Source organism: Molothrus ater, chromosome 7 (genome assembly GCF_012460135.2).
Source record: "Molothrus ater isolate BHLD 08-10-18 breed brown headed cowbird chromosome 7, BPBGC_Mater_1.1, whole genome shotgun sequence".
Classification (NCBI taxonomy): Eukaryota; Metazoa; Chordata; class Aves; order Passeriformes; family Icteridae; genus Molothrus; species Molothrus ater.
In genome coordinates, this window is record NC_050484.2 from 38232875 (window position 1) to 38243168 (window position 10294).

The window sequence follows — 10294 nt, forward strand, 5'->3', positions numbered from 1 at the left end:
CACTTCCCCTCATGAGGAAGCTGTAGACCCCAATGAGGTCTGACCTCAGTCTCCTTTTCTCCAGACAGAACAAACCAAGAGACCTCAGCCATTCTTCACATGGCTTTCCCTCCAAACCCTTAACAAATTACTTCTTTAGAGTCCTGTGTAAGGTAATTTCACTGAAAGAGCCAAAATGGAAGCGTCTACTGTTTCTAATATTAGACTCAGTAACAAAAGCCACTCAAAAACCCAAACAGTAATTCTCCTTGCTGCTTTGAAAGCTCCTACAATCGTGCTATGAAGAAACTGTTTCTGGCATTACAACTGTTGTAGAGGTTGGGTACCCCCAGGGACCTATTGAGCACCCTTCCACCCCACTTCTCTCCTAAACCACACAGTTGTAGTCTCAGTTACCTCTGATCTAGCTCTTTCTTCAACATTGAAAAGAAGCAGTGAGGTGCTACGGGTAACTCCAAGAAAGAAAAACGATCAGAGATACAAAGGAAAAATGCTGGTTTGCATTTCTCACAGTTTATCCTTTTTTCAATTGCTGTAACTACTCAGACAAGACCAGAGCTGTAAGGAGTGATAACATCTTTTAGTAAATCAACTGATACAGCTTGAAAAACTAGACTCTTTCAGGCACGTATGTTTGATATTTTTGTCTTGCTGACTAACACAGTAAGAAACCTCCCTTAATGACTTCCCATTTTCCTGGATCCATACATATGAAACAAGAATTTATTTACAACTTTCCTCAGCAATACTTTCTTTACATGCCAGCTTATAAATTAGTAACAAATTAACAACTTACAATGTACTGGATCAAAAGATGTATGGAGAGCAGGAATTCTGGGCTCCCTTTTATTCCCAGGAACTAAGGATGTTAAGAAAACTGACTTTTATTGTCAAAATTATATTACTCCTTATAAAAGTTCCAGTCACTAGGCCAAACAAAAATACAGAAAAGTTATCAAACTATTCTGCATAAGCTTGATTTCTCACTGAAAAGCAAAACTGAATGTGGGGAAATCAACTTTACATCACGGCTTACATATATTAATAACTAATATTTCTAAGTATGTACTTTTCACATCGTAATAATAGATAAACATACCTTTATAAGAGTACAGTCATTCTTAATACATCCATTATTTTCTCCATGGGATACTCAAAAGGACTGCTTACTTCTATTTTACTATGCCTTAATTTTGTGTAATACAATCACATGTTATACTTTTTGGTTTTCCCCCAAAACCATTGGGTATACAATGCATGAAAAAAAAATATATCAGCAACTACAGTGTTAGCAAGGTAATACTGGGTAACTCTAACAAGGATTTCTTATTCAGAACAACACACGTTACAAAACAACTACAAAGCTTGGCTGATGTCACATTTTTAGTCTTTACATAACAAGATTTCATGTTTAAGATGTATGTCACTGCTCACCCTTACACCTTGTTTCTTCAAAGCACAGAGTTTAACATTTTATTCAGCATTTAGTTAAAAATAAATATTTAATACAGAGGTTGTTCTACGATGCAAGCACAGCTAAAATGAAGGGCCTCTGTGGCTTCAGCGACCAGATTTCAAATGCAGGTAAATCAATAAAATAGAAAGCTCAAGCACAGTCGCCATGTGTGAGTAGAATGGTTTATAATAGCTTGCAAATGACTATGCACTTGCTGTAACCAGCTGTTCTTAAATTATGAATATGCAACCAATTCATGTTAAAGCCAAATCCCAGCACCATTTTTACAGGGAAATCCTAGTAGTTTTTTGCTTGTTCCACATGTTAGTTCTGTTAAGGCTACATACAAACAGCAGTAACTTTGGAACAAATAGGACCAAACTACTTGCATTTCATTACTAAGTCCATTAGCACAGCAAGGGTTGTCAATCTTTAGAACTCCCCTAAAACAGCACAGGCAGTACAACAATGATCTCCAAGCCAAAAAAAAAACCTCCACAGCAGACACATGAGCCCCTTTGCCAAGTTTTTGCTTCAGCCCATCAGCCTGCCTACCCTGACCTGTTTGAAGGCTTGCATCAAGCTTCAAACACTTAAAAACATCCATCATAAAAACAAAGACAGGACACTGAATTATACAGTATTAACCTCCAGGCTTTGCATACAAAGATGTAAGATTTATTTATGTTGTAGCACGTTAAGAGCTTCAGCACGCTGTTCTTTACACCAAACCAGCTGCCAATTTGATGAACCTCTCTGCCCTCAACAGTACGGTGTCTTTGATTAATGAATGCATGCTTGTGGAAAAGTGCGAGAACAAAAAATGGGGCAAAATCCACACAATTATGTCCCTGTGCACCAGTGGACCACTGAAATCATTTTTGTCCAACTGGCTTCCTGTTGTAGAAAGACTGAGGGCTGAGGAGGTGGTTGTGGAATTATTTTGCTGATTATACTTGGATACTACACACCACTCTTCTAAAATAGATAACTGGTAAAATGGACTGCATTGTTTATGAAAGAAACTTTCAGCATTAGAAAAACATTAACTCATTAACACAAATCGATTTATAAATAGGGTCACAATCCAAAAACATCATCTATGTACTCAGTGAAGAAAAAAATACTCTCAGGAAGATCTCAAGGTTTTATCTTCTAATCCAAAAGACTCAGGACTGAGGTTCAAGTTCAAGAATAGCTAGGCAGATTATTTTGTGCCTTTAAATTACTGTATTAAGTATTCTAAAGAAAATCTACCTTATACTTCCTGTAATTTACAGGAATAAAATATACTGGTAGGGTTAATCATTACTCAAAAAATGAAAATTTTTCATTATCCTTTCCAACAATTCCAGAGCAGAACTAAGTTCTGTGTGAGGCTCCAAAAAGACAAAAGCATTATCAGAACAGTCACTGTATTATTTTTAAGCCTACCGTCTTTCCCAAGGCTTTACACTATAAACATTACCAGTGACAAATACTTAAATTTAGCAGCCCCACTAATTGCTAATGTAAAGAGTCCATCAGGTAGAACAATTTTTCAGGTAGTTTTTTCTTTACATTTTTAGTAGTTTGAATTTTAAGGTTTTGGGTGATTCCTCCCTCAGCAGCTAGAAAAATCTCTGCAATCTCTTTTTGCAAACTACCAAGGCTTAACCCATTCAGCTCTTTACAATGCCTGACCTACATCAAGTGAAAGGAGTCTTATTTCCTTTACACACAGAAAACAAGACATTCAGGAGGCCCTGAAGGGCTTGGGTAGCAAGGTAAAAGGAGAGAATTCACATTAAAGGCAACAGGCATCATACAGACACAGACAAGCCCAGCACATTTTTTCCTAAGTTTCAGAGACGATGTTTGAAAGATCATCTGTCACTAAGCAAAGTTTTAAAATGCATACTTGTTTTGATATTAGTCTTTTTTCCAATGATCTGAAAGATATTCTAAAAAAAGAGAAGGAACTGGTATTAGGAATTGTGTCAAATACATAAATTAATTCTGTTAAACTAAACTGGGAAAACCCTTGTATCCTTTCTTCCTTATTGCTACATTAAAAAAGCGAAACAACCATTACGACCTCCTCACACTCCAAGAGTTTCTTTCTGATGTCTCAAGAGCTGGTCTCATGAAATGCTAACACCACAAAATAAACCACAATTTCTCCTTCCCAAAAAGAAACAAAAATCTATTTTATACCATAAAATTACTACTTTTATTATTTATTTCCATTTAAATCTGAGCGGAACTTTTATATTGGACTTTAACAAAGTATACTTGTTGGGTTTTTTTTGTTTTTTAAGGAATGGCTGGAGTCCTGGCCACTATATAACAGCAAATTTAGGACAGTAAATAGCTTAAACACTAAAGAACTTGGATAAGAACTTAACACAGTGAATAGGTGCAACTCTGTGCTAACTGGACTATATGTTCTACATACCTCTTTACCACTTAAAATTGTATGATTAAGAAACAAAATAATGGCAAAATACTACATCTTGCCTGGCCCTTCTGCAGAGGCTGAATGAATACACGGTCCCAGTTTTGTTTAATGACTACGCGCTGCATTCTGCTTACCTACCCATAGCAATTACTCTGTGGGCTAACAAACCACACATTTCCGTTTTCAAGGAAACAACTACCCAGCACACTACAGATTAAAGTCAGTGAAGGCAGCTCTTTCTTCATCCTCTACCACCAACTACTTGTGATGTTGGTAAAAGACTAAACCCTTCAAGAGTCCTTATCTCTGTAACAGTGAAACTAATACTGTCTTGCTTTCATAAAGCCCTAAGAAAGACAAACTAAAAAACTAATGAGAACCTACTGTTTTCCTCACACGAATCTTCTGGTGATTTCTTTCTGGTTTGTTTGTTGCTATTTACAATAAAAATGGTTTTAAAGTAAAAATGTAGTAGCATAACAAAAAAAAAAATCTTTAAAAGCATAGATGTCCATTTAAAAAAAGGATATTTCATTTCCTTCTTTGATGCAGCAGGGAAGATCATATGTACCTAGATTCCGAATAGTGCATAATGTTCTTCAATGTTCTTCAATACAAACTTCCTATTTCTATAAAATATGTTGACCAACATATACTTGCTTGCTACATTTTGTCTACATTCAGAATGGTGTAAACTACTAAACTATCACAAAACTCACTGCTAACCTTGACAACTGCTTCAGTGTTCCTTGTGGTGACAATTAACAATCACAAACTAGTTTATAATGTAGTATGACATAATTCACTGAATGTACTGTAGTAAAACTACAGTATTAACTCAGAAGTTGATCCATATTTGGGAGAAAACTGGTAGACTATAGGAATCTTCTTGGGGCCAAATTATCTACGTGATGAAAACACTAAGCATCACTCTTAGTACTCTAACGGAATAGTCTGTTTATTAAATTAAAAAAAAAATCAAACAAAAAAAAACGCATTCCACCATTATTTACACTTTTAAGTTTCATTTAAAGATAACTATACATTAGCATCTCGGAGACGATCACAGTAAAGAGATTTGAACACAGAATGTTCACACAGTGAAACCCTCCATGTGCCAGAGGGAGGAGGGAGGAAGGGTGTAAGAAACTGCATTGCTGGTTATACCTCCCAACAGTCAAGATCTCCTCTTCCCAAATATACCATTATAAGAAAATTATAGAACTAACAACAGTGAGGTATTCCTTCCCCTCATTCTGGGATATGAGAACGGGTGCACAAGCTTCATTTTCTTTGCAACTCTGATATTCTACGTCTTGCATAGGAACAAAAAGTAGCAACAAAGACCTTAACAATTGCAGTTCAAGCTGGGAGGGACTGTTCTACTTGAATTCAATGACACCACTAATGGCTTCTTAGCAGTTTCATGAAATCAACCAGCTGTCAAATCGATGCATCAGAAGGAACAGTTATGCACTCCCAGAAGAAAAAAGCAACACATCAGGATGTTTTGCAAAACATCTGCTCCCTTATAATGCAGTTCTACAATAAACGTGCAAACAAAGAAAACATGAAAAAGGGCAACAGGACCTATAGGAAAGGCTTCTATTACCTTCTTATTTGCATTTTAAGTGTCTCCCAAAAAAGACCAAAAAAGTCTAGTAGAACTTTCTTCTTAACATAAGGTCAACATAAAGATTAAACAAATATACTACAGCGGTCAAACCAATGCTCTTTCCCTCCATGATATAAAGATATGGTTAGTTTACCTTTTGAAAATGCAGAACATTTTATTACATGTTCAAGAAAATCAAGAATTTTTCACCAAAAGGTATGAAGTATGCATTTAGTTTTTTTCCCTCTCACACTACTCAAAAAATTTTACAATGGCATTGACAATCTACAAGAATCTTAAAAACAATTACCTTTTTGTGGGAACACAGACCTGTAGGGAACCCAGCACAGTGGAATTTAGTTTGAGAAAATAATTTGGACGAGAAATACCAGTATGCCACGGTTTAGGACTGGTAATCTCCAATTCGCTGCTCCCACTGAAACCATGTGCTGCTCATTCACTCCCTCCCCTTCTTCAGTATGGAGAGGAGAATTGGAGGCACAAAAGGTAAAGGTCTCGGATTGAGATAAGAATAATTTACCGGAAACAGCAATGAGACAAGAAAACAAAGAGTAATAGCAACTATACCAATGACAGAGACTACAAAAAAGCGTCCAAAGATTCACACGGAAACAACAATACCCTAGTTTCACTTGGAAGAAAGCCCTTCTCTCCCCAAGAGGAACAGAGTGCCTTGCCTGTCCTTCCCACCCCCAACGAACAGAGGTAAGGTGGTCAGAACTACTGGGTGCTGGCTATGCCCCTCCTGGCTGCTGCAAAAATGAACCCTGTCCTGGCTGCAACTAGAACACGGTATCACAATTCCAATTTCTTTTCAATACAGAATAGTCACAAAACCTTATACTGTACCATTCAGAACAGACTTTGGATCAGGAATGAAAAGGAAACAATACCTGATCCTCTAAAGAACTTTTTTTACTTTCCAGAGAGTTCTGTTTATGAACAACTTCATCACAACCTGATATGGATACTCCTCTCGCTTGCAGGAATTGGTAGACCCAATGATTAAGCCAGCATCACCTGCCTGAAGTGAACATAGAATTTCTTGAATACTGAAGATTCCTTAACGATTCCTATATTCCCTTCTCTACATATACTTTACAAAAATTACCTTGGCTACCATTTTCTTAACATTATGTAGTTTACTTTGCAGCATTTTGCAGCATTTTGACAAAAATTGTATGTGGCTATTATGAGATGTCAAAGCTATACTGCCATTTTCAGAAACTACTTATCCTCTGTTGCTCACCATTTATAACCAATCCAATCTTCTAGACCTTCACTGCACTTAAAATTTAGAATCACCTGCTGCACATGCTTTCCAGTGTTTAAACCTTTTCATTTACTCAGCATTCACACATACAGGAAACAGCAAATCCAACCACACTTTCTGATGCATTTAGGAAAGAAAAATAAAGTAAGCATCTGACGCTTGTTCTAACATAACCTTAAAGCTACTTTAAGTACAGCATTTAATACTGACTTGGATAGAAAGTCTTGATGTACAAACAACTACTCCTATTACTTTGTATGTTAACTGTTGTCAATATTTTCCCCAATCCTGAAGACTAAGAAAATGTGAATTAAATACAAGTAGTTTCATGTTCTCCATAGTGTGACTTTAAATATGGAGCTAGTCAAACAAGCATAGAAAAAAGGATGGAAAAACAAAAATTTATCTACAACAATTACTCCTTACCAATTACATGTTTCACCAAGTCATGTGACCAGAAAAACTTTCATAAGATCAAAAAAGGGCAATTGAGAACCAAATTAACACGTTGAACAATACCTTTTATTGTTCTCCCTTTCACAACAGTTGATGCAAAACTTGTAGTCAGAGGAAAAGAGATTTGTTGCTGGGTTTTGGGTAAGGGGTTGTTGTAGGGTTGGTTCTTTCAATGAGTTAAGTATAGTTACTAGGTTTAGCCACACACATGATACAGCACCTGGAACATAACCCAAACTACATGTAATATTTATAGGTACATTCCAGATGGAACCTTTTAATAATATACCTTAATAAGTTCGTTGCTTCCAAACATACCTCCAAGTCTGTAATTTAAAAATGGAGGTCTGTTTAGCCATGTTCCTCATGCCAAGAAGACTCTGTTTATTTCTCAGGGAAGATTCTGTACCAAGTGTTTCATGTAAACTTCACATCAGATTCATACTTTCCATAAACTAAACCAATGCAGATCTCCAGATAATTTGTTATTTAACATAGTAACTTCAGAACGTTTTTTTAAATAACCCAACAATTAAGCATTGCACATTAAATGCTAAGGCCAGGGCAGAAAAAAAAAAATAAAGGGGGGGGGGGGGGCGGGGGGCGGCACGATTCTTTTCCCGATATGAAACTAGGCACCAGATAAAGAAGCATATTCTCAGTGTTCCCTGTACGTGCGCGCACGACTAGGAACCTTTCTCTTTAAAGTGCGGTTTACAACACGTTAGATCAGGGATTCCAGGGGAAAGCACAGAGTCTTGGACAAAAATCCCCTTAAACTTTACATGACGTCACTATCTGTTCTTGTAACATTCCCTAAACTTTAATGTTTATCCAGAAGTGCTTTCAGGTTTTCTACTCATTCCCTCCTAAAAGAGACGGTCAGAGTTTGAAATAAAAATTTGCCCAAGATGGCGAAAGGCTTGTTGTTTAGAGGGCAGAAAAATGGAGGATATTGTAATATACACAAAGGGATAAATTTCAACAACTCGGCCCAGCGCTGCAGCTGCTTGTTTCTCTTCACAAGGACGGGACACGCACAAAGCCGCGGACAGAGGGGCCCGCAGCGAGCCGGGTGTGCGGAGCGGCGCCCGCTCCCGGCCCGCGCCGCGCCCCGCGGAAGGGAGGGAGGGAGGGAGCGGCTACTCACCGCGCGCGGGAGCGGGAGCTGCGCGGGGCCGAGGGTCGCCCGCGGAGGGGCATCGCCCGCTCCGGCCGCTGCCCCACGGCTGCTCCGCGCGGCCCCGCCTCGCGCCCGCCCTGACAGCCCCGACCGAGGGGAGCGAGGCAGCGCCCGCCGCCAAGAAGGGAACGGGGCGGGAGGGCCGCCGGGAGCGCCGCCGGGAGCGGAGCGTACCACACAGCGCCACACAAAAGAGCCGCCCGGTGGCCGCTAGAAGCCGCCGCGCCGCCCCGGAGGCTGCGGGCGTCCGTCGGCAGAGACGTGACCGGCACCGCCCGGCCAAGGCACGGGCGTGCGGCCATGAGCAAAGTTTAAAATTGCTCGGAACACGGCCGTCCCGTCTGCAGACACCCCGGCCCCGGCCCTTCCCCGGGACTCACCTCCACGCAGCCACTCCGCCTCCCGCCCGCAGCCCTGCCCGGGCAGGGCCCCGCAGCGGGACTCGCGCTCGGCCCACACAACAAAGGGGCGATACGCACCGGCAGGGACGCGGCCGGCGAGGCGGGCGCTACTCGGGTTGGGGAGCCCTGGCGCGGTAGAACACCATCCTACTGCAGCCGCTCACCTGGGAGAAGCTCCGCCGCTCGGTGCGCGGGGCGCGCGGCTCTCACTCTCCCGCTCTCTCCCCTGCGCTGTGCGGGCGGCGCGCGCCGGGCTGGCCCTTCCCGGCGCTCCCCGGAGCCGGGCGGGGGCGCGCGCGGGCGGCGGCGCGCACAGCGCCCGCCCCCAGCCGGCGGGACCCTGGAGGGGGTCGCGGACCCCGCGCCCCCGGTGACGTCACCGCCGGCGCTCCCGCAGGGCTGGCGGCGTGGCCGGGCCGGGAGCGAGCGGGTGGCGGGATCGCGGATCTCGCTGCGGGACCTGCGCCCGCCCCCGGGCTGGGAAAAGTTCTGAACCACGTTCTTCACACAGCGACCGAAGGTTCCAGTCCACCTTGGGTCATTTTTTAACGATGACTTTATCGGTCGGGGGAGAAACCAAGTTGCCCACCTTAAGAACCTACAGATTAAGTTCAGGTTAAAAAAAATAATAAATCAACAATAGAATCTGTGGTGTAAACGACTGACGTCTACGAAGCAAAAAAATAAGGTGATCCACTTGTAAAAGGAGACATTTTAAAGAAGCAACGTTCAACTTTTGAGTTCTTGAAGTACTCGATAGAAAAAGAAAGCAACAAGGGTGGCAGAATGAAATTAAAATCAAGGGGAAGTATTAACACTCACCAGCTATTGACACAAGAATTAAAATTAAAAATACATCTTTTAAATACAAATCATCTCGCCTTGCCTGAAACAATCCATAGAGGTTGTTTGTAGGAAATTAAAAGCTGCGCTTCCCTACACCAACCCTTCACACTACACACATGGTATCCTCCTTTTTTTCTTTTTTTTTTTTTCTTTCTTTCTTCCTTCTTTGGCATAGTCTCAAACTCAAGCAGGGTTAAAGTACACTGCTAGAGCCCAAGGACTGCTCCCTACAAACCATAACTATAACACCATCAAGTTAAACCACAGTGCAATGAAGAAAATCTAACTGTTTTCAGTATGAGTTGGTAACAACATACTTGCAGAATTCAAGAATATGTACAGCTTGTTAACCTTATTAAATACTACATATAACCATTTTAAAAATCAACAATATTTCTAAATAAAGTCGATCTATGCATAAAGAAATATGCACATGTAGAAAGATGCCATTGTCTTCTGTTTTCTCTTCAGCCACTGGCTGCGATTTTAATTGTGCTGGAGGATCTTCATTAGTATTAACACATGGGGAGATTTCACAAAGCTCCTTCATTAGGGGAAAAAAAAAAGCCTGGCAGACTAGCTCTTTTTGCATGCAACGAGAAT

General features: G+C 40.9%; 1 protein-coding gene across 1 annotated transcript in view; it reads right to left on the reverse strand.

The window, feature by feature from the left end:
- The window catches only part of BAZ2B (bromodomain adjacent to zinc finger domain 2B), a 111438-nt gene extending 102361 nt beyond the window's left edge, over positions 1-9077 (reverse strand). Inside the window, exon 1 of the mRNA XM_054515373.1 lies at positions 9010-9077. The gene's annotated coding sequence lies outside the window, so the exon portion shown is untranslated. The remainder of the gene's footprint in view (positions 1-9009) is intronic.
- Between the last annotated feature and the right edge of the window lie 1217 nt (positions 9078-10294).